The sequence below is a fragment of the Myotis lucifugus genome, unplaced genomic scaffold (genome assembly GCF_000147115.1).
Source record: "Myotis lucifugus unplaced genomic scaffold, Myoluc2.0 scaffold_8, whole genome shotgun sequence".
In the NCBI taxonomy this organism is placed as follows: Eukaryota; Metazoa; Chordata; class Mammalia; order Chiroptera; family Vespertilionidae; genus Myotis; species Myotis lucifugus.
Window position 1 is genome coordinate 14,743,039 of NW_005871056.1, and position 24,626 is coordinate 14,767,664.

The following is a 24,626-nucleotide window of genomic DNA, read 5'->3' on the forward strand; positions in this document are numbered from 1 at the left end:
GTTTCTAACTCTCTATCCCTCTCCCTTCCTCTCTGTAAAAAATCAATAAAATATATTTAATAAAAAAAAGAGATGATGACTAAATATAATGTGGTATTTGGAACAGAAAAGAGGACTTTAGGTAAAAACTAAGGAAATTTGAAGCAAATATGGGCTATACTTAATATTAACATTTCAATATTGATTTATTAATTGTGAAAACTGTACCATACTAATATAAGCTGTTAATAATAGGGGAAACTGCATATGGAGTAGATGAGAACTCTCTGTATTTTTCTTAGCAATTTTTTGGCAAATCTAAAATTGTTCTAAAACAAAATATTTATTTTTAATGTTTTTATTAATTTTTAGAGAGAGAGGGGAAGGGAGAGGGATAGAGAGATAGAAACGCCAATGAGCAACATCATCAATGGGCTGCCTCTTTCATGCTCCCTACTGGGGATCGAGCCCAAAACCCTAGCATGTGCCCTGACCAGGAATCAAACTGGTGACCTCTTGGTTCATGGATTGAGGAGCAACTACTGAGCAACACTGGCCAGGCCAAATTTTATTTTTTTATTTTTTTTTTATTTTTTTTTAAATATATTTTATTGATTTTTTACAGAGAGGAAGGGAGAGAGATAGAGAGTTAGAAACATCGATGAGAGAGAAACATCGATCAGCTGCCTCCTGCACACCCCCTACTGGGGATATGCCCGCAACCAAGGTACATGCCCTTGACCGGAATCGAACCTGGGACCTTTCAGTCCGCAGGCCGACGCTCTATCCACTGAGCCAAACCGGTTTCGGCAAATTTTATTTTTTTAAAAAGCATTCTGCAAATACTCAAGCAAAATATGTCCTTGAGCTGGATCTGGCCTTTGAGCTGCCAGTTTGTGACTTCCAGTAGTCTAATGTTCTCATTTTACATATGAGGAAATTGAGGCCCAGAAAGGGGGAGCCCCTTGTTCAGGACTCCACATAATGTCAGTGGCAGAACCAAGACTAAAAGTCTGGTTGGTACTTCAGCAGTAAAAATGGGTCTGGGGTGTGGGTGGGGGGCTGCTGAGGTCTCCCTGACAATGTGCCTTGCTGAGGACTTGCCCTGCAGGAAGCTGCCAGGGGCCACCCCCCTTCCCTCTGCTGCTTCCTCCTGAGCTCTCTGGGCTGTTAGTTGGAAACCAGTTCTCCCACTAGCCTCAGCAATAGAGGGAGTGGTCATGGGCAGCTCCTTTCCTGACAAGAGGATGTCACTTTCCTGATCCAGCCAGCCTCAGTGCACCTGACAGCTGTCCCTCATGCCCAGCACACCGTCTGAGTTGAGTGCTGGATGGACGGGTGAGTAGAAAAATAAAGGAGGGAAGAAATAAATGTCAAGGGTGGGTGGTTGGGGTGTTTGGGGGCAGATAAAGCCAAGAGCAGACTCCACACCAGATGGCCTGCATCACACCCTGGCTCTGCATGATCTTGGGCAGGTCACTTACCCTCTCTGTGTATCAATTTCCTCATCTTAAAATGGGGATAATAGTAGTACCTGCACCTTACAGAATTGTTGAGAGAACTAAGGAGTTGATTAGCATATGAGGGAGGGAAGTAATAGATTAGGAGAAGAAAAAAGGGGAAATGGGGGAAGGTGATATTTAGTTTTCATATTGGGACATAGAAACTTGGACAAAGCCACCAGTCTGGCCGCTAACACAGGAAAGGGGATGAGTAGTATCATGCTGCGGTTAGAGCACAAATTCCAGAGCCAGGCTGCCAGGGTTCAAGTCCCAAGGCCACCACTTACTAGCCATGTGGTCTTGGATGAGTAAGTTAACTTCTGTGTGCTTTTGTGTCTTCATCTGTAAAGTGGCAGTGGCACTCACTTCACAAGGTTGTTATGGGAATTAAGTAATTTACTGGTATGTGATTAGTGCTTAGGACTAGACCTGGTATGTTTAAAACACTTGGCATATAGCAAGTATTTGTTAAATAAGTGGGAAAGCTCACGCTCTTCTCTGAGGGGCCCTGACTGATCAGGCACTGTAAATCCCTTATCTCCTGTATCCAGGCGAGAACCACCCTTACTGAAGTCAGGTGAGGGGAAGGCTGAACTGGTAACCAGCTGCCCACCTCTATGGCCTCACCCACCTCTGGCCAATCCCAGAGTGGGCAGCACTTCCAATATTTTAAGAGAAACCAGAAATCTAGATTCTAATGCACGATCTCCCAATTTTTAAACGTTGGCATTTGTTCAATTTTATTTTAAGCTCTGGGCAAAACAAATGTATATTAAGCTGGCTGCTCTCCCAAGTGGCTGGTTTGCAGCTTCTACCCCAATCTAGCCCTGCTTTCTTTTATTTTTCTCCTGCATTTTAGAGAAAGGAAACTGAGACCCAGAGAGAAATGCTTGGACCAGCTGTGTCTGACCAATTAGTGAAGCCAAAAGCAGTCTCCTAGCTCCCCAATCCTGGTGGCTAGTGACAAGGGAGTCCCTGGGTAACTGACCAGACTTTGGACTAGGTGAGGGAGGGGAACTCCAGGGGGAATTTCCCCCTCGGCCTCAGGCTCTTCCAGTAGCATATTTGAAATACGATATTTGTTAATTAGGTGCCATCTGCACCATGTGTCAGGGGTGCAGCTGAATATAAAGCAGGGGCCTCCGCATAGCAAAGATTCACAATGCACAGAGCCACAGATTCACTCCTGGCCCTGGCCCAGCAGGTGAGGAGCCAGGATTCCAAGGGGCTCCGGAAAGCTATCAGTGAACTCTATGGTCAAAAAAGCCACTACATGAGAGCTGGAGGGGTTGAGGAGAGAAGAGCGGCGTGTTCTGGAGAGAAATTTTAGAGGGGTATTTTGGGGAAAGAGGGTTCATTTACAACAGCAATTTTCAACCATTGTGCCTCAAGAATTTTTAAAACATGCAATACCCGACTATTTGGACAGGAACACTGACCTCTTCCCCCTTAGATTGTCAAATTAAAAAAATGACAACAGCCTCTCAGGTCAGGTGGCTCAGTTGATTGGAGTGTCATCCCGTACAGGTTTGATTCCTGGTTGGGGCACATACCTAGGTTGCTGGATTGATCCCCGGTCAGGGCATGTACCGGAGGTAGCCAAATGATATTTCTCTCTCAAATCAATGTTTCTCTCCCTCTTTCACTCTTCCTCTCTCTCTCTCTAAAATCAATAAAACATATCCTCAGGTGAAGATTTAAAAAGTGGTAGCAGCCAACACAGCCATCCAGTGTGACTGGATCAAATTAATGCCATGGGTTGTTGTTTTTTGTCAGATCGGCAAAATATATGTTTTGGTGTGCCACAGATTTTTAGTAATTAGTTTATGCATGCCATGAGATGAAAAGGTTGAAAATTCCTGATTTATAGGCTTGTAAAACTTTGAATTTAAGTTGTTTTTTTCTTTTCTATTGAAAAAATGCTCTTTGATTCCCTCTTACTTAACCTGTCTGCACCTCTACTTCATCATCTGTCAAATGGGGATCAAAATTGTATTCACCTCCTGCAGTTTGTGATGAGGATGAAATGAGACAACACGTGTGGAGGATTAAACAGTACAAATCAGCCATTGTTTTCATTGTCCTCAGCAGCCAGCCTGCCTGTTTGCACTAGTGGTGGTTTGAGAACCTTCCACTCTTGGCCTTTCTTTACCCTGACTCTACACGTTTGTGGTCTTTGTTTTGTCTGGAGAGTCAAGTGCATATACCAGCTGTGGAGCACCTCTCGGGAGTCAGGTTCTGTGCTGGCCCCTTCCACCGTTTTCTCTTCCTTACCCTCAGAGCAGCCCTGGGAAGCCAACACCATCACCATTCTTTCAGATGAAGAACCTGAGGCTCTGGGAGGAAACTTCACTTACCCAAGGTCACCCCCAACTGGGGACATGACCTTGAGTAAGCCCCATTACCTTCCTGAGCCTCCTGCTTCCTCATCTGTAAAAGGAGGTTCAGGACACCTATCCCAGGGCTGCTGTGAGGATCTATGAGGTAATGAGTTGGAAAGTGCGCGGTCAGCTGTAAATCCAAGCCAAACGGACATCGATGTGAGTCCTGCAGAGCCCTGCTCCTGTTTAGGGTTCAGTTCATTTTGGCAGCAAGAGCTATGGAGAAAAGTTATTTCAAGTGTCTTTTTCTTGGGTGGTTTCCAAAATGCATCATCTCCCTCCAGCTAACAAGTGCAAAACTGGCTTCCACAGGGGCTTTGCTCAAAGCAAGTAACTTCCCATGGGATAACCTGAGAGCTGAAAAAGAGAAGGGCATGAGGTCCCAGGGAAGACAGGATCACAGAGAAGGCCTCAGGCTACGGAGTCAGACAGATGTGGGTTCAAATCCTGGCTCTCCCACTTGTTAGCTGTGTGACCTTGAGCCAGCTCGTTAACCTCTCTGAGCCCCACCCAGAGGATTGTTATGATGAAGGGGATGAGAACAGTAGTTGAGAAGCAAAGCATGGGGGTCCACTAACATCCAGTGAGACCAATACCAAGTCTAAGGCTGGGGCTGCAGACCTTGCATGGTGTGGGGAGCAGGATAGAAACCAGTCAAGGGGCCCAGAAAAGGGTCAGCTACCGAACCTGGAAGGGAAGACTGGTCAAGTAGTGCTCAGCAGAAAACATACCCTGGACCATGAGCAGCTGGAGAGCAGGCACTGTGTACTTTTCATCTCAGTGGCCTGGCCCATTATAGGTGCACAACATCCATTTCAAAAACTGAATTTAATATTCACTTTCTGCCTCATACCCACCCATTCAATCCTCTGTGAAGTGTAGGACACTAGCCAGTTCTGGTAATTGACAGATTTGGGTTCCAATCCAAGCTCTTCCCTTTCTGGCTAGGTAGCCTTGGGCAAGTGACCTCCCCTCTCTGACTCTCAGTTTCCTCTTCCGCAAATGGGCTGATGCTGCCTCCCCAGCAGTTATTGTAGGACTGAGAGATGATGTATGTGAAAGCACCAACATGCTCCTAGGCATTCGGAGAAGCAGCAGTAAATGCTGTGGCTCCTTACAAGGGTAGCCCATGACCACCTCTGCCTTCCCTCCTCACGCACAGGCTGAATTCCCTAAGGCGTTCAGAATTTGTCTTTCCATCTCAGGTGACACAATACAAGCACCTGGGCTACATACGTCTAGGAAGAGTGAAGTGTCACCTCTGCTCCCACAGCAGCTTTATATTATTTCCACCCTGCACTATGTTGGTTGGACATGGTGGGGTTAACAACATCCATAAAACACGTCAAAAATGAGCTACTACAGGCAAACCACTCAAGATCAAGGAACAAACTGCCCTGAGGAACTAAAACACCCAGCCTCCATCGCTAACACCACCCATTGCTGCAGGTTTATTAGTGTCTGTGGACGTTTTCAGGTTGCTAGTTCGAGAATGGAGGGCTTTCTGGTGCCACTTTCCATGTCTTATTCTCGAGGATGGCCTGTCAGCTCCGCACTATCGCTTGACTATTTCTGAGTGCTTCTCTGGTACCTGCAGGTGAGGCTGAATTCCCGAAAGGTGGGACTGGCTCTGTCTCTCCCTGTGGCAGAAAACCCACCAAGATGGGGCCTGTGAGGCTGGGGCCCAGAGAGGGGCAAGTTTGGGATGTGTGTGCCCTTGAAGTCTGAAGCTGGCAAAGGTCTCAGGCAGAGCTTGACCATGTCTGCTAACTCTCTCCCTGTTCATTCAGTGCAGAACCTGTCCTGGGAACCTCCTCCTCAGAACTGGGAACAGGTTTTGCCCTTGATTAGTTGGGAAAATCCTGCTTTCTCTCCTGGCACCATTGGAGGATCGCCATAGCTATCTGCAGGGGCCTTGGAGACTTTATCTGTAGCAATTTAGCCTCATCACCAACCTCTGAAGCCATGGTGATGTGTTGCCTAAAGAAGTCACATAGTTTGGTCCAATACATATCAAAATGCAAAAGCACAATCTCAGCTCCTCCAGCCCACACCTCTTTCTCTGCATTTATTTAGGATTTTTCTCCACAGGCATCTACCTCTGGGCCCCAAAGCTAATTACAGGCTTCCCTAAATCACACTAAGGTAAAGCTAATTAAATCAGGGTCGGCCAACAATTTTCTGGCTTGGGGCAGGCAGTCCAACACCTCTCTTCTACTCCAGGATCCTAAAACCACGACTTGCAGCTTCATTCGAGTTTGAGAATAGGGTTTTATCACTTAGGACTGATTTTAGGAAGAGCAGCCAATGGGACATTTTTTCCCAGTTGCTCCTTTGCACCATGTCAGGGTGACCATGTGGATCAGGTTGGGGGCTTGAAAAATTGAGGTGCAGCCAAATCTGTGCTGCTAGGGGAAGGTGTGTGCGGAGACAAAGTAGACAGCATCTTCTTCTTGGCAATTCCCCACCATGGGGGTGCCCCGCCCATGCACATCGGCATCTCCGTAACGTGAGCAAAAAGCCCTATCTTCAATCCCAGTCCTGCCGCTTGCTACACTTGCTAGGTGAATACCCTTGGGCAGGAGACTTTGCCTCTCTGTGCCTCAGTCTCCTCATCTAGTAATGATAGTGCCTACCTCACAGACTTGCTGAGAATTAAATGAGAAAACATCTAAGGCAGCCAGTGTGGAACACGTTTCTGAGCCAGCGTTGAATGAACAAGTGCCTGGCACAGAGCCACATACGGAGTAAACACCAAACCATATTAGTTTCCTTGTCCTTGGATTTATAACTGTGAATATTCATGGGACAGAGTGGCTAAGTTCCCAAAACCTTTATGTGAATAAATTGCATGTTTTCCCCCTTTGAGATGCAAGGGTGAGGGCAGCAGGGGTGGGAACTGAGGGCTCCATTCTCACCACCTGCTCTTCCTTTTTCTGGGCCTCAGCATCCCCCTCTGTGAAGAGAAGCCACTTGCTCGTTGTCACTCAGAATGAGAGACTTGTACCAGATATAAGTTCCACCTGTGATTCTCAGTCCCTTCCTGCTCTGTTTCCTCATTAGCTGTGTCCTCACTATCTTCCTAGAAGGGGCCAACGTCCAAGACCAGCACGTGGCCTTCATTATTTGCCACCAACCTGATCCACATGGTCACCCTGACATGGTGCAAAGGGGCAGTTGGGAAAATGTCCCGTTTGCTGCTCTTCTCCAGCCACTTGATTACGGACAATGAGTGACATGCTTAACTAATTAAGGAGACCCCAAAGGCAGGGAACATATGGGGGCAGGTCCACTATATGGCCGAGGACCTACTCTCAGCCAAGGCCAGCATAATGCTAAGGATACAGACTCTGGAGTCTGGTTTGAATCCCAGATAGCTGTGTGGCCTTGGGCAAGTTACCTAACCTTTCTGTGCTTCCATTTTTTTCTCTGAAAAAAATGGGCATGATAATAACTGTATATCCCTTATAGCGTTGCTGTAAAAACTGAGTTTATATGTACCAAGTGCTTAGAACAGGACCTGGAACTTAGTTGGTGCTCCCCAAACATTTGTCATTACTCATATTTCAGAACCAGGATCTCACTGAAACTCGCCACAGCCAGCACAGCCTGGGGGGCTGATGGCTCCCATTTTATGGGTGAGGTTCAGGGCGGAGAAGCCACATGCCCTGGTCACCCAGAAATGAAACCCCTGCTGCAGTCCTCTGTCTCAGTGAGGACAAGCAGGGCTGGGGCAGCACAGGGGCGACTGAGAAGAGCCAGGCCTTCCTCAGAGGTGCAGGCAGAGTAGGGAGGTGGCTATAAATATGAGAGGCAGGGGCTTTCTAACTAGGCCAGGAATGTGTGTTAGTCATTGAGGTCAGAACAGGCTGCAGCAGCTCTTGGCTGGGAAAAGAGTGTATCCAGGAGTGAGCTCTCCTGGGCTCAGGTAAAACCTGATGATCCGAGGAGGAGGGTGACAAGCAGTGCTCAGCTAGGGGACACACTGGCACCACCCACCTTTGTGATAGGGGCAAGGGTGACCCCCGGGAATGCCTCTCCTACCCCTTCTAATTGCCAAGAAATCCTTCTATAACCCAGATGAGATCAGCTGCCTAAACCCACCAGTGAGCCCAGGCCACAGCTGCCGATCCCAAAAAGTAGTGCTAGCCACCATTCTGGGGAGTGAGCAAGCTCATCCTTTCTATTTTAATAACTGTGTACTTATGTTAATGTGTTAGGAGAAAAATACAACTATGATCAAATCTATGTTCTCGTGACTATGAATGCTTAAGATGATGCTCAGTAGGTGTATATATCTTCAAAAAAGGGAGTTGATTTTTTAAGAATGTGAAGTATGTGCTAGTACATGTGGAACTGGCAAACATTATTACTGAGGTTTCGTGGGTTCTGGGTCACAGTTGAAATGCTAACCTCCTTGCTGTGGGGTTCCAATTATTTTCTGTGACTCCCACCCACACCCAGCCCTGCCTTGCCCCAAACATCCCAGGCACTTGCACCCTACCCCACCTCCACTCTCACTGTGCCCACCATCTGGGATGCCTTTCCCATCCACCTTTCAACTGGCAAGGACCAGGAGAAATGAGATCCTCGCTGGAACCTCCACGAGGCCAAACGGAGGCATCCTCCTCCAGGCCACCCCAGGCCTTTGTCCATCCACTGCCACTCCCTGCACTGCGTGAGGCTACCATAGCTGGGACTATCGCTCCCTCCTGTTATGTGGCGATGGGGAAAGCAAGGTCTGGGTGTGTCTGTTTTCCTACCTGCTGTGCCCAGCTCAATGCCTGGCACTGAGCACAGACCAGGAAGCAGACACCTGGGCACATTCTGAAGCTGTCCCTGCCCGGCTATAGGCCATGCATATGCAACCTCGGCCTTGAGGCTTAGTTCATTCCCTCATGTCTCACATAGGGGACAACAAGTTCCCTTCCTGGAGGAGGGAGTGGTGCATAGAGTCAGTGAGTTACACCACCTAAAGGTACCTAGAGGCATGTGCCTGGCAGGTTGTCAGCGTTCTGCAAACATTGGCTCTGATTATTCACATCACCAAAGCTATGGTCATTATCAGAGGCCAGGGGATATTCACTGAGTCCACAATGATGCAGGGTGGAGGGGAGGGAGGTAAGACTAGAGCATCTTTGCATTTAGGACCAGAGAAAGCCCTTGGCACCTATTTACTCCGCCCCTCTCATTTGAATATGGGGAAACTGAGGCCCACACCCCAGCCTGGAACAGAGCTCATGACTTCCATCTATGGTTGTCCCACCATCACCTCCCTCCCCAGACTAGGGGGAAGGTGACTGAGGCTAGGACTCACCTGCCCATCGAGACACTGTAGTCCGCCCCCCCCACCCCCCCACCCCCACCCCACCCCCGTTTCCCTCACCTCTTCAGCATAGGCCAGCGAGACCCAGCCAGGAATTCAAGGGGCTATGGCTGGCAATTCTCACTTCACTGAGGCAGTGAGTCAAAAGCCTTATTCTTTGTAAATTCCTCTGATAGGTGGGAGCAGATATGACCTTTGTCATTTGTTATTTTTAGCTGAGCAGGCGAGGAATGATAAAAACCTGTACGGGAGCTGACTATAAATAACATGTCTGTGGCGTATTTTTCTAAACACATCTAAAAATTGTAGATCTAAACAAGTCTTGTCCTTCAAAGCAGAATAGCAGTATTAGCATGGCACTTTACAATCAGCAGAGCCAATTTCACAAAAGCCATTGCTGGGGATCACTACACAGGGCCCTGAGGGAGACTCTTTTATTGCCCCCATCTTGCAGATGAGGAAATAAGAATGAGATTCGGCCAGTAAGCTGTCAGCAGAGTGCCTGCCCCAGGACAAGAGCCCCAATATAGATCACTGTTCTTATTATGGCGCCTTCAGGAGACGGAGTAGCTTGTCCAGGGAGAAGGAAGGGAGCAGGACCCGGACTGCCGTGGGGCCACCTGTCTCTAAAAGCCATGAGCCATTAGCCATTGGAAAGATGAGAGGAGTGGGCAGTGGGTGTTGTGGAACCTTCAGAAATAGAGTTTGAGTAAAAAGGTGGTGGCTAGAGTGCTGGAGGCAAAGAAGGAGGGGGGAGAGAGAAGGTAATTGAGCATCAGTTTTCTAGGGCAGTGCCCCACCAGAGTCACCTCATCTGACACTGAAATCCCTTTGAGCAGAGCGGTGATCCAGTGATCCGAGGCAAGCCCCATGATGGGAGAGTAAGAGAGATGACCCAAGAGCAGGTTCCCAGCACTGGGTGGGTAATGGCAGTGGGCAAGGAGGAAAAGGTCAAAGGAAACTAGAGCAGAGAAGTGATCTGGGGACACAAAAGGCAGTGACTCCAGACAGCAGCATTGAGCTCCTGCCCAGGGCTCAGTGGTGTGCAGTGAACTTGGAGTGACCAGCTCTCAGGAGATGAGGGTGCACTTTATAGTGTCCACCAGTTTTCTGGCAGGTGGGGGGTGGAGGGGTAAATGGTCCCACCCTGGCAAATTGCAAGCTACCAACACAAGATTGTCAATATGCACAGTCAGCTCTCCTGAGTCAATGCAAGCAACTCCAGAACACCACTGGGCAAGACTGCCGCCACACCAAGCCTCCAGGATAGGATACTGAGGTCCTGCTCGCTTCAAGGGAGAGAAGAGGGGCTCAGGGTCATTTTAAGCTGCCATTAATTGTGCCTGTAACACATGAGCTAGCTGTAGTATTTCAGTTGATTCTCAGCACAGTCCTCAGAGGTAGACATCATCTCTCTCTTACTCCTAGAGAAACAGATTCAGAGAGGTGAAGTGACTTGTACAAGGGCACACAGCCAGTGAGTGGTGGAACCAGGATTTGAACCTAGGTGTGTGTGAGTTCAGAGCCCATACCCAAGGCATACACCAGCTGGCCTCAAGCCAGGATAATTCTAGAAACTGAGTTGGGGATGAGTTTTCAGGCAGGAGTTCATGGGTGGGCTCCTCTGTGGGACTGGCAGCTGAGAGCCCCAACCAAGTCTCAGAGGAGTTGGTTACCAACCTTGGGGGAGGTCCTGAGAGGTTTGAGACACCCTTACAGGGGGAGGGTGCTGAGCAGGAGGAACACTGTCTCCCCCTCGTCTCAGGACAGAGCCACCACTTGGCGCCTTACAGGGCTCCCTAAACCATCCCTCCCTCCTTCTATGCAGCTGAGTATCCTATGGAGCCCTGCTCTAGGAGGCAGTCCCCACACTCCTGGGCATGTAGTAGGTGCTCAATTAATGCTAGAGAAATGAAGAAATGAACCAATGATATCTTCACATTCTCTGTCATTTTGTTTGAAATCAGAGACCAGATTTGCTATGACTTAAAAGTGTTGTCACCTTTGCAGAACAGAGATGGAGAAGCAAGGCAGACTTTGCTAGGCACTGTTCTGTGCCCCACACATACATGTTACTCATTGAAGCCTCCTAACACTCTCATAATTGCAGGTATTATTATTCCCACTTCACAGATGTAGAAACTGAGGTTCAAAGTGGCCAAGTGATTAGCCCAAGGTCACCCAATACTAAGTGGAAGAATAGGGGTTCAATCCTGTATCTTTTTTATCTCCAAGCCCCTGCTCTATTGTGCTACGTCCCCCAGAAACAAAATAGCAGTTTATATCTGAGAAGCTGCTTTCAGTTTGCCAAGACCCATGCATGTCCTTCTTATATGTCATTTGTGCAAATCAGCCTGTGGGGTGGGCAGGGCAGAAAGGCTGGGAGAGAGGAGGGTGGACTCAGGAGAGCAGGACATTCCCTACCCAAGCTGGCTCCTGATCCAGTGTTCACCCCACCCCCTGGGGCAGCCTGTTGATGGCCTTGTAGTGAGAGAGCTGGCCCAGACTTGAGGGCAGTCCCATCCACAGAGGGCTTGCAGAATGGAACAAGTAGGCCTGGAACGCCCCCCACTGATGCAGGGTCTCCTTGAAGGAGAGCTCTGGCCTCTGTGCAGATGTTCTTTGGAGCCATATTTGATGAAGATGGGTTCTAAGCAAGGTGGCCCCACAAGGTGACAGTGGGCTTTTCTTGTAGGTTAAAGGGCTGTCCTGGAGCCAGCCCTTGCCTCCCAGCCCTTGCCTTGCTGTGGTGTGTCCAAGGTAGGTGGCTGCCCCTCTCTGGACCTCAGGTTTCCCATCTGTAAAATAGAGTAAGGCTGACAGAGGGTCCCCAGCAGCACCTCCTGGCCCTGGTGGGCCACAATTCCACATAAACCAGCTCCACAGGCAGGTCCCAAAGGGAATTCCCTCTGGGGAGAATGTGGAGGCCCCCATAGAATTGACTTAGGAGACCATCAAGGCTCTGTCAGCATTGCCCAACATCCCTCGGCCCCACCTCTGGCCGCACACCCCGCCTACACCCTGCTCCCTTTGGCCACTTGCTGGGCCCAGGCATTTCCCAGACTGTAGCATGGTAGTGAAGAAGATGTCTGAGCTCAGAACCCAGCCCTACTTACCAACAAGACAACCTTGGCCAAGTTATGTGACCCCTCTGTACATCAGTTTTATCATCTATAAAATGGGGATGGTAATCAGACTACCTTAAAGGGTAGGAATTAAAAGAGCCAAGACATGAAAAGTTGTTAGAATAACATTCCATGGCATGTAGTAATTGTTCAATCAATGCCACCTCTCAGTACTATTATTTGTAATAATTCATAGTAATACTATCTCTTCTACTCAGCAGCTCTCAAACAGGGCTACCATTAGGGGCAGCCTGGGGGCCTAGAGGGCAGCCTGGGGGCCTAGAGGGAGCACTGGATTGAGAGTCCTCGGCCCAAAACTCTCATTTCAATTACTCATGGCCCCAGGGGATAGGGGCTTCTTCACTTCTCCTGGCCTCAGTTTCCCCTTCTGTCAGGTAGCTCCCCTCAGCTCCCAGCACATTTGAGACTCCATAAAGATCTCCTGGATGTTCTTGTCCCCCCTGCTGTGGCTCTGTGCAAGCAGGACCCCTATTCTGGTTACTGACCTGTGCCCGGTGCAGGGTCGCCTCCAGTCATGGTTGGAGGAATGAATGTGTTGCCTGTGGAAGGTGTGATGTTACTGTGGTTTGGCTGTCTGACAACAGTGTAGAATTCTATCATATGACAGACCCCTCACCAAGGCTTTATGTTCCTCATCCTGTTTAATACTTAAAACCCTTCTAAGGTTCCTCCTATTTCTGGGATAAGGACAGAAATCTATAATGTGGTCTAAAATGCTCCCACCCCCTTCCCTGTTCATTCCCTATACTCTTCCCCTCTGGTCATTCAGGCCTCCTTTCAATCCCTGGAGAATTATTAAACTCTTTCCAGCCTCAGGGCCTTTGCATATGCCATTCCCTTTCCCAAGAACATCACTTTTACCCAGTGAGCTTCAGTTCAGCCTGCAGACCCCAGCCCAGTCACCATCCCCTTGGGGAAACCTTTCTGTGATTCCCCCTTCTACTCCCACCAGAGGCAGCCATGTCCTCCTATGGACTGTGCTCATGGCCTCTGCCCTTTCATCTCACACCCCGGTGTACATTTACATTGGTTTGCCTGTTCATTTCTTTTCACATCTGTCTTTAAACCCTCTCCAGAATAGACACCATAGGCTTTTCTGCTTACCACTGTATCCTCAGCACATAGCACAGAACCCAGCAAATACTGGGTGTTGATGGATGCTTGTTGAGCAAATGAGCAGGCAGAGAGGTCAGAAGTATGCCTATCTTACACATAAGGAGCTTGAGGGCAGAGAGATGAAGAGACTTGCCCAGATCATGGGGAAACAGGATTAGAACTAGTCCATTGGGTTCCAGCTCCCAAGCTCTTATCACCCCACCTCACTCCCTTGTCATCTTTGAGTGCAATGGAGGACTGAAGCAGGAAGGGGGCTTGAGTGACAGGGCAAGGTCTTCTGTTCCTCTGAGAGCCCTGGCTGCTTGGAAACCTTGTACAGGGTAAGCCCACATCCCACTGCACCTCTGCCAGTCTTCCAGGAAAGATCTGAGTTCTAATTTGGGCTCTAGCTATGTACTTGTCACCTCCACTCTCCAGACCTCAGTTTCTTCATCCATAAAATGGGAATGATACTCTCCACATAGTGGGTTAAATGTATGTCCATAGATTGTGCATTGGCACCTAGGAAAGCACTCAGCAGAGACAGCTGATGTTGCCCCTGTGGACTCCATCCCACCCTGATGACACATGGACAGCTAGGATGGCCACATTTTATTCCCTAACTTCCTATTTGTTCCAGTCCCGGCAGTGTCCAGCCATCAAGCCAGTCAGCTTGCAGCATTCTCAATTGTCACCCCCTCTTCTCCTATTCTCTCTGGCATCGCTATTTCTCTACTGGGTCCTTCCGGCCTCCTCAATGGGAACACATCCAGAGAGATCACAGGCTGTGTGGCAGACAGTGGTTTGAATGCCCGGTCCTGTGCCACACAGCTGTGCACCCCTGACCAAGGCACATACCCTCTAGGTTGAGGACTGATGACACCAAATTCTCCTGGGGTAGTGATGAGGACTAGATGATAGCTCATGTGTTAAGTGGCTGACACATAACAGGTGCTCAGCAAATGTCAGGTTTCCTCCCCTCTTCTACTGACACTCCTGGAGTCATCACACCCATTCCCTGTTTCCTTTTTCCTCTTCCTGTTTCCTCAAAGGAGTCAGCCTTCCAGCAGGAATGAAAACACACACACACACACACACACACACACACACACACACACACCACATGTTAACAAGGAACCCCAGCACAGAACCTCACATTCAGTGAAAGCTGACTATATATTTGCTGAATTAATAATCCAAAGGAATGCATTAGTAATGGTGAAATGTCAGGCTGTAGAAGGAGCATTTATGGACAGGGGCTCCTCCCTGCATGCTCAACTCACCTCAAGTCCAACCCTGGACTCAGGCCTTCTGGTCCCAGTTGAGACATTTCTGGACTTGGGTATCAGAGTGAAGTTAGGGTCTTTCTTTCCCCTGACCTTGCTGGGCATACAGAGAGAGCCCTGTTCATTGACAGGCTCAGGAAATAGCAACTCTTAAGCCAGGACCTCCAAGCAAATGCCAAGAAAATTTCCAGAGCCACAGAGAGATACAAATACTAGTTTAAAACTACCAAGGGAATTGTTTTTTCATTCAACAAACCTACCCTCATCACTTCAATCAATATTTATTGAGGCTCTGTGCCCAGTACTGGCAATACAACAGGCAGATGAGACCTATTCCCTATCCCTAGAGAATCCCCTGGCCTGATGTACAAGACAGATGCACATAAAAAGCTCAATTGCAAGAATCTCTTCTTAGAAGGGGAGGGGCAATGGAGGGGAAATCATTAAAGGCTTCATGGAAGAGGAGTTGCTGGATCTGATCTTGAGGGATGAGTAGGTGTTCTCCAGGCAGAGAAGTGGGGGGTGAGGGGTGGCCCCAACAGAGTGGTTGATGCGTGCAAAGGAACAGAGGCACGGAAATGCAAGAGTGTGTCTGAGGGGCAAGGGAGGCTTGGTGTGGGGAAAGCAGACAGAGGACAATGGGAGGTGTGTAAAATGGTCATCCGGGCCTCATGAACCATGGTAAGGAATTTGGGTTTGATGCCGAGGGCACAGGGGAGCCAAAGAAGGGTTTAGAGGAATTGAGAAAGCCCTTTAAAATATAGGGGATAGATAATGGGAGGAAGATGCAGGAGAAGAGGCAGGGAGACTGATGTAAGGAGCTGGGATTGATGGATGGGAGAAGGCAGAATGTATGTGTGCCTATTAACAAGATGGCATTAACTATAAGGAGTAGGATAGCTGAGACCTGGAAAAGGCAGCCTCCCCCAGGACCCCCCCAGGAAGTTCTCCCAGGGTAGCTCTTGACTCCTCAGGCTCTCCCAGGAGAGAAAGTGCCAGCTCCCTAATTGGCTCCTGTTCCTGGCCTCTTGGCTTCTCAGAGGGGTTACAAGGTCAACCATCACAACACACTTGCCCTGCCAGCTAGAAGGCTAGGCCTTCCAGGCTGAAGATTTATGACCTGTTACAGTGAGAAGACACACCCGCAGCTGTGGGAAATGCAGGTTCCATGTGGCTCCCTGGACAACATAGTCTATCAGCTAGGAGTGGGGCCTCATGCAGCACTGGTTTTGAGCCCCAGTTCCCCTACTCATTCTATGACCCTGGGCAACATTGTTTCACCTCTCTATGCCTCAGTTTCCTCATCTGTAAAATGAGGATAAAAATAGGACCTACCTCCCAGGATGTTGTGAAGCTCACACCGTATGAGACACACAGTAGGATGTCAATGTGAATGGTGGCTGGAGTTTGCCAGCAGTCAGGCCTGAACCCTCCTTATTGAGGGAGTAAGAACCATGGGGAGGAGCCAGGAATTAGGGCCTAAGTTCTAGTCTCAGCAGAGTTGCTTGGGCCCTAGAGACCAGTCCTGACCAGCCCCAACAGGTGACACATGAGAGCCCTCATACCCCAGTGGGATAAGGGGCTGAAATAGACCCACCCCCACCCCCAACATTTCCCAGGAGCCATCCAGAGAATCTTACCCCTCACCCCCACTCCACCATGTTTCTTCTATTAATAACAGCTGCCTTCTCCTTTAGCTTTCAACTCTGCCAAATAGGTGTTATTGTCCCCATTTTGCAGATGAAAAAACTGGGATTCAGGGAGGTTGGATCATTTGCCCAAGGTCACATAGCCGGTAAATGAAGGAGCTGGAATTTAAATCCAGGTCTGTCTGGCCACAAAGTCCCAGCCCAAGGTTGGGTTGGCTGAGAGAGTTTGGGGCCTTGGTAGGAGTGGGGATGGGCCCGCAGATGGTGGAGGAGCGACTTGGGACAAAGCAGGCCATGTGGTCCCCCAGGCACACATTCTGTGGCTTCTCAAGGCCATGGTCCTAGGAGAGCCTGAGCTGTGTGCTTCACATTTGGGTAACTAGAGGCAGGGACAGAGGGAAGGGCCTAGAGCAGCGGTTCTCAACCTGTGGGTCGCGACCCCTTTGGGGGTCGAACAACCCTTTCACAGGGGTCGCCTAAGACCATCAGAAAACACATATATAATTACATATTGTTTTTGTGATTAATCACTATGCTTTAATTATGTTCAATTTGTAACAATGAAAATACATCCTGCATATCAGATATTTACATTACGATTCATAACAGTAGCAAATTACAGTTATGAAGTAGCAATGAAAATAATTTTATGGTTGGGGGTCACCACAACATGAGGAACTGTATTAAAGGGTCGCGGCATTAGGAAGGTTGAGAACCACTGGTCTAAAGCTTGAGTGAGACAGATCTGGTTTCTAACCTTGCCTCTTGTCCTCACTGGTTCTATAACTCCCTGCAGGTTGCTTGAGGTCTCCAGGCCTCAATTTTCTCTTCTGTAAAATTGGAAGAAGCCCAGTTTCTCCAAGGGTGACTTGTGGAGGTCAGACAAGGGAGGGATGTGAGCAGCCTTTGGAAATAGATTCTTGTCCCCTAAGGGGCCCTGTCAGCATCTCTTTGTAACAGCAGCTGACCCAAGAGCTGCCCTAAAATCCCTGCCGAGGTGTCAGAAGACCCTGAGCTGGGCAAGGTGAGGGCAGATGTAGCCTTCAATCCTGCTTCTCCTCAATAGGGGAAGCAATGGAGAGCCCACAGCTTACAGAGAAGACACAGCTGGCCTCTGAGTGCATCTGTTTCTGCCTCCGTCAGACCTGTGTGGACCTACCTCATCCGTCTCCCTTGTGCAGATTGCCTCCATCAGGTTGGGCCAAGCTGCCCACCCCCATCCCTAGGCAGACTGACCCTCTCCACTCCCCACACTCCCCTGCTCTAGGATATGTTCCAAGAGAGAAAACATGGTCTGGCCAACTAAACACCATCTGAAAATAAAACTAGGCTGGCTCTCCCCTTACCCCTGCCTTATTTCTCATGCCTTCCCTCAACCCTGACCCTCGCTCCATGTCCACCGTAAGCCAAATCAGTAATCCTCCTGGCCAGCTTCCTGCCTCTCTCCCCCTCTTCCCTGTGGGTAACCCTGACCTGTCATTTCCAATCTTCCCGGAGTTGCAACACTAGCGCCATTATTTGTCTGATTTCACAACACCTCTGCCTGTCCAGTCGGCCCTGCCTCCAAACATATCCTGTAAGGACAGGCCAGATGCCCCAGGTGTGTCTGCTGCAGAAAGGAGAGGCACAGGAGGCAGGGCGGGGACAAATGTCTGTGACCAAGTTCCACACTCAAGGTTGACCTTGGGCAAGTCATCCTTTTCTTGAGGCCTCAGTTTACTCAACTGTAAAATAGGAGAATTGCATAGGAGTCCTTGAAGGGCCTTCTAGTTCTGGCATTTGGCGAATCAAAATCACAGCAGCAGATTCATTCAAGGTTTTACTATGGCATCTACCACATGCGGGGAGCTGGGACTCTGGAGACAGCTAATGTGGTCATAGGCCAATGAGAGAGACAGATGTGTAGACCATCACAATACGGTGTGATCAGAGGATGGACAGAGGCATTGAACTACTTCTCTTGGTGAAATCAGGAAGGATTGTCTGAGAAAGGGCCACTTGAGTTGGACTCTGAAGATTGAGTAGAAGTTCATGGGCCTAGCATAAGGAAGAACTTTCAAACTATGCTATTCAGCATTTGGGCTGTCTCAGAAGTTAGGGGGGTGGGTATCCCGAAATTAGGGTGTAGATACAGAAGTACACAAGGCCTGGAATGCCAAGGAGATGGAAGCTTAGCCAGGTGCCAGTTCTAGCCTTTGATTCTGGGAACCAAAATCCAGGAGTTCCTGAGAATTTGGTGTCTGTTGGTGAAGGCCCAGCCTACCACAAACAGGCCAGTGAGCAGGCAGGACTCAGGACTTCCAAGTAGATGAGAGTGAGGGCTCCCAGCCATCCCACACCATGCTGACCTTCACACGGAAAGAGCCCTGGGCTTGGAGTCTGTCTTGGGTCACAGGTTTGGCTTACCCCTTCCTAGCTGAGGGACCTTGTCCTGGCCACCACGAACCTCCGAGCCACTCATAGCTTCCTCATCTGTAACTTGGGTGCTCAGCAGCTACTCTGGTAGTTGTTATGAGGATCAAGGGATTTACTGTTTTGCAGGCAGGTGGCCTTTGCAAACTGTAAACTGTGTTGGAGATGGGAAGGATAATTATTATTGAAAGGGTGGTTCAGAACCAGCCCCTTGAGGGGCTGTTTGTTTTGTAATCTGGGAAAGTGTTACCCCCAGTGATGTAATAGTAATAATGGTGGGATTCAGGACACAGACTCATTTGCTCAGACCACATATGAGCTGCAATATGCCTTTCATCCTCTGCCCTTCTTTGCCACCCTCACTCCAGCCATCTCAGATCACTTTTACTTAGTCCTATGTTGGGGGGCAGAGGCTGCCTCTAGGTCTTGGAGAAAAGGGGACTCCTGGCCTGGCCCAACCCTGGAATGGGGGCTGACTTAGAAGTCTGCCTGGAAGAGGCCCCCCACCCGTACCCCCCAAGAAGTGGGCTAATGTGGGAACTCCCTGTCCTGGGCTGTTGGTGGGAGGCAGGATGCTTTCTGAGAGCTGTCCTGGGCTGCTCTGGTACCCTAGCTAGGTACCTGTTTTGCCTGCCCAGTGAAACCCAGGGCCACCCAGTGCTCAGCATCCTTAGTTTCTCAGCATCCTCCCTGCATTGAGTCCTCTCCATCTGGCCCAGGGATAGAATGGTGGGGCTCGGGTGGGGGGTGGGAGGGGGGAGGTGATGGTGGAGGCAATGAAGAGTAAGGGGTTATCAGTGTGGTCCTGCTGGCAGGGGCCCTGCTGTGGTGCTCTCAGCTCTCTGCTTCTGGCGGCCCCTCTGCCCAGCCAGTTCTGATTTTGGTGCAGTGCAGACTTTCAGCTTAACGAGACAAATTGATATTCTGTGCCAGCCCAGGGATGGAGCGGCAGCTCGGGACACTCTGGCAGGCAGCTCAGAAGTGGGCAGGGGGTGGGGGCAGGGGAAGGAGGCAGCTTCCATCTGGAGCTGCCTCCTGGGGCAACTCTCAGCACTGCCCCCTCCCCCCCCCTGCCCCATGCACCCCCTCCACACTGACAGGTGCCCTGAGACACTGGCCCTGAAGGTCCTTCCACCTTCAGTGCCCTCCTCCCAAGCAGAGCACCCCCTCCTGGAGGGGGCAGGGCAGTGGAGTGGGAGGCTTCTAAATCTAAGAGAAGCCCCTCCACCCACTGTGACCTCCTAACCTTGCTCCTGGGGCTGCCCCCACCATTCTGGACTTAAAGGAGCAGCAGCTCTGCCAGAGATGAGGCAGGAAGATGTGGGAGGGGTTCTACTCCTCTTTGGGAGTCCCTGAGGTGCTCTGGACATCATCTGTTCCCCAATATGGCCAGCCCCCAACTCATCGCAGATGTCCCCATGGATTATGTAGATGCACAAGACATATGCAGACATCCCTGCCAGTGGGCACCTGTCAGGAGAGAAAGCACCTCTTGAAGGGGTCTTCGGCCAGGCCTGCAGCCCCCGCAGGTGGGAGTGCGTGCCGGCCTGTGGCTGGGTTGCAGAGGTAGTGTTTAGGTGGCAGCAGGGAACTCACTGCAGGCTCTACTCTGCAGGCCCTGCAACCACAGATGTGTAAGTCCACTCCAACCCCCACGTGGCCTTTGCCCCCAGGCATGGGAGTGTCCTGACTAAAAAGAGGGAGGGGCAGACCCCCTTCCCAGCCACTGTTGGCCCCCCAGAAAGAAGGGGGGGACTTAGACCCATTTTTTTCCCTCTCTGCTATCACTACCCCACCCCTTCCACCACTGGAGGGATCCCTCCCTCCTGCTCAGCCCCAACCCTATCCTCACCATGCCCTTGACATTCCCTCCTACTTCGAGGGAGCCGGCTGATTCCTGGGACTCTGCCAGCTTTAGTTCCTCTTGATCCCACGGGAGGAATTAAAACCGCAAACAACACCGTGGTGGTTCGGTCCAAGCAACAACCCCCCACACCGCCCCCTACTCTCCTCCCCGGTCCGCCCCGCAGAAAAACCCTCGCCGAGGCCCTCCCCCGTTCTCCGCCCCCTCCCCCAGCCTCCGGCAGCGCAGCGGCAGGGGTGGCCTCTGCCTCCCCCGAGATCGCATTTTGCCGGTGCGATGCTCTCCTAGAAGCCAGCGCCGCGCCTCCGCCCCCCGCCCCCCCACCTGCTCGGGAAGGATGGTACAGTCTGCAGAGGGACCGGGCACGCTGGCTGGGCTCAGCCGCGGCACCAGCTGCCGCACCGCGATTCTGGGGCTGCCCGCCTGTAAACCGTGCCGGATTTGTGCTGATTTTCGTAGCCAAGTAAGTACCGGCATCCCCCAGCATGAGAAAATAAAAAATAAAAAGCTCCCCACTTATCTCTCCCCTTACTCCCTCACCCATTTTATTTTGTTTCATTTCATTTGCTTTTTCTCAGCGCTGATGGTGGTGGTGGTGGTGGTGGCAGCGTGGAGGGGGGGTGCGAGCTGGGCTTGTTTATCTGGCAGCAGCCGAGGCTGCATTGGGAGTTGCTGCTGAGAGAAACACTAGTTTGAGGGTCTGTCTGTGTGTTGGGGCTGAGGGCTGGAGTGCCGGGGACACGGGCAGGGGAGCCTCGGACAGGCAGATGCCTGGGGTCTCAAGTAGATTCCAGACAGCAAATGCCCCATTGGATGTTATGCAAGGGCCGGCCAGCCGGTGGTGGGGAGCGGGTGGGGGCAAGGTTCTCTTCCCTCTGAGCTCCTCGACCTGGGTACCCCGCCTGCCCCAGCCAGGGTCCCAGGAAAGAGGCAGCAGGAGGCTCCCCGCGGAGGGTCCCCTTGGTGGGGTAGGCTGCCCTGTGCTGGGACCCACCAGGTCTGGCCGGTCAGCCTGGGCATGTGGCAGCAGGAACCAGGTCCCTGAGACGGCCAGGATGGGGACACGAGTAGGATGGCCAGGCCGTTTTGCAGCAGTCATGCTGGGTGGTAGAGTTGGCACTTTCTGCCAACTGGAAGCCCAGTTCCTCAGCCAGCCTGGGTGGCCTCTGGCTGAGCACTTGGGCACCTGGGCTTCTCCCTGCCCCCTGCAGGGTCAAAATTGGGAAAATCAGCAGGGGACCTCTGAACTCCCAGAGGAGGGACTGCTGTGGGCAGCCTCCCCTTACTAGCCAAGTGGCCGTTCCACACCACTTTGGTCCTCTGCTCACCCAGGTTGTGAAGGGAGGGGTCTCTGCACTGGCCAGCCCCAGTCAGGCAAGGGCCCCAGGAGTCTCAGGGTCCCCACACAGAGGCCCAGCCTGGCTCGACCTTCAGAAGGGTAAGTGAGCAGGCGAACTCGGCCAGCAGATGCACACCCCTGGCCCAGTGCAGAAGGGGCTCCCCTCCTCACCTGCATTGCTCTCTAAATCGCTGAGAGGAGGCAGAGCTGATATTTGGGGCAGTTCCAGGAGTGGCGGGCGCCATCCAGAGAAATTCTCCTTTGACATGTGCAGTAGGAGGGGGCTTGGAGTACAGACTGCCAGGGCTTCCACCTATTAACTTCCTTGAAGGGGCAGTGGCAGGTTTGGGGCTGTGGCTCTAGGTTCAGGAAAGATGCCAATGTTATTTAGCCACCTTCATATGTCCAGTCCCATTCTCATCAGGGCCTATTCATATCCACAGATTTGCACAGATGCATATATACAATAGAGTGCCCATTGTAATGCACGATATAGTCCAATCATAGACACTCATACGGAGTACCCATGCCCACAGATACAGTCCACCAGATGGGACTATAGCTCACATCTCTACGTACCATCTAGCTCACCTGCAAAATACAGCCTGCACATGAATGCAGCATGCACGCACACACACCTGTGAAGAAAGCATGCTCACATATGCAGGTAGCACAAACATAGGAATGCAGTGGGCTGCACATGGGCAACCGGCCTACATGTAGTGCCCTACAGCAGCCACAAGTGTGGTGTGTGTCCATGTGAGGGCCGGCCCTGGTGTGAAAGCTATAAGCACACACACATGTGAGGTCCTGAATGCCAGCTGCATGGCATGTCTGCACATTGGCAAGTACATGGCATGCTGGAATGTGCCCACAGGTGAATGTAGGTTGCACATGTAGAAGACGGCCCTGGGCACACACAGATGCAGCACCTCTGCGTGATACTATATGCACGCCCCCACTCAGCCTCCAGGCATCTCGTGGAATTGAAGGTGCCTCGGGCACTGGGGAGAGGCTAGCCCTTCAGGCGCCTTCCGGTGAGGACAGAAGGACACTGGCCTCCAAGTGGCAGCCGCAGCCCTACACAAGCCTGAGGGGAGGGCCAGCCCACATTCCCAGAGAGCTGAGATTGGATTCAGCAAGGCCATCTTGGGTTATTGATGTTCTGCAGGGAAGGCTGCCCAGTGTTGGAAAAGAGAGAGGAGGGGGGCGGGTGCAACTGCTTCCCATGGCCCAGACCACCAGGACCCCACAGGCCCCCTTCCCTGGCACCAGGAAACCAGTACACTGGTGGGGGATCTCTGAGAGATGGGGCCCCAGATGCCTCCAGCATTCTCCAAAGTCCTCTCCAGACAGAAGGTCAGAAAAGCTTCCTGTGGCTTATGCTGTAGAAAGACTGAATCGCTGGGCCCCTTTATCTGTTCTCCAACTGCCCCCTCTCCCTTTCTCCCTACCCAGCACAATTATGGGTCGGGGGATTGGGTAAATAATAACCCAGCAAGGACTCACTGAGCAGATTACTCTGCATACATCACTACAGTGGGGCCTCGCCTGGCCTTGTTATTCTCATGCACAGATGAAGCAGCAGCACAGAGAAATGTAGACACTTACCCAAGGTCACACAGCTAGAACATGCAGAGTTGGAAGCCAGGCCATCAGGCTCCCTGCCTGCCATCTTAGACCCTCACTTCCCCTCCTGTGTGAGTCCAGTTCCAATTTGGGGTGCCAAAATCTCGAGAACCAACAGGTCAAAAATGTGTGGTTTTTTTATTTTTTATTTTTTATGAGGATCCAAGAAAGGGTCTAGACTCTAGAGCAGCGGTTCTCAACCTGTGGGTCTCGACCCCTTTAGCGGTCGAACGACCCTTTCACAGGGGTCGCCTAAGACCATCCTGCATATCAGATATTTACATTACGATTCATAACAGTAGCAAAATTACAGTTATGAAGTAGCAACGAAAATAATTTTCTGGTTGGGTCACAACATGAGGAACTGTATTTAAAGGGCCAGAAGGTTGAGAACCACTGCTCTAGGGGTCTCCTGTAGGTAAAGACAGAGCCGCCCTGGGCCAATGTGGACCTGTCTTAAGCAGCCAGATAACTCCGCCACCCCTTTTCTACATGGAATTGATGGCACCTGAAAAACCAAAGCAGATGAGTACACGCTGATGTTACCTGGCCTGGGTCTGTTTGTTAAAGGGAAACTAAGGCCCGGCCAGGTCCAAGGTCACATTGTGCTCTCTAGAGAACAGGGAATCTTGCCAACTTCTCTCAGGTCCCAGGCAAGAAGCAGCAGCTGCCTGTTTGGGCCCCTCATTTTCCCCAGATGTCTGACTCCATGTTAAAAAGATGAGCACACCAGGCCCAGCTTCTGCTCCTGACTAGCTATGTGACCTTGGGCAAGTCACTTTGTCTCTCTGCATCTCAGTCTTTTCATCTGTGATCAGGACATGCCTGTCCTGCTCTGCCTCAACCCACAGCTGTCTGAGAGCCTTGGACACTGTGGAAGGCTGTGCATAGGGGCGGGATTGGCGCCAGAACCTGGGACCAGAGCAGGTGAGCATCTTGCTTCTGCTATTGGCCAAGGTCAGGAGGGGAATCAAGGAAGGAAAATCTCTAGACTGGTGGATCTCAAGCATCAATGGAC

General features: G+C 50.8%; 1 protein-coding gene across 1 annotated transcript in view; it reads left to right on the plus strand.

Moving 5' to 3' along the window:
• The first annotated feature begins 1,185 nt into the window (after nucleotides 1-1,185).
• ATP2B2 (ATPase plasma membrane Ca2+ transporting 2) overlaps nucleotides 1,186-24,626 on the plus strand; it is a 199,500-nt gene continuing 176,059 nt past the window's right edge. Inside the window, exon 1 of the mRNA XM_023749426.1 lies at nucleotides 1,186-1,317. The gene's annotated coding sequence lies outside the window, so the exon portion shown is untranslated. The remainder of the gene's footprint in view (nucleotides 1,318-24,626) is intronic.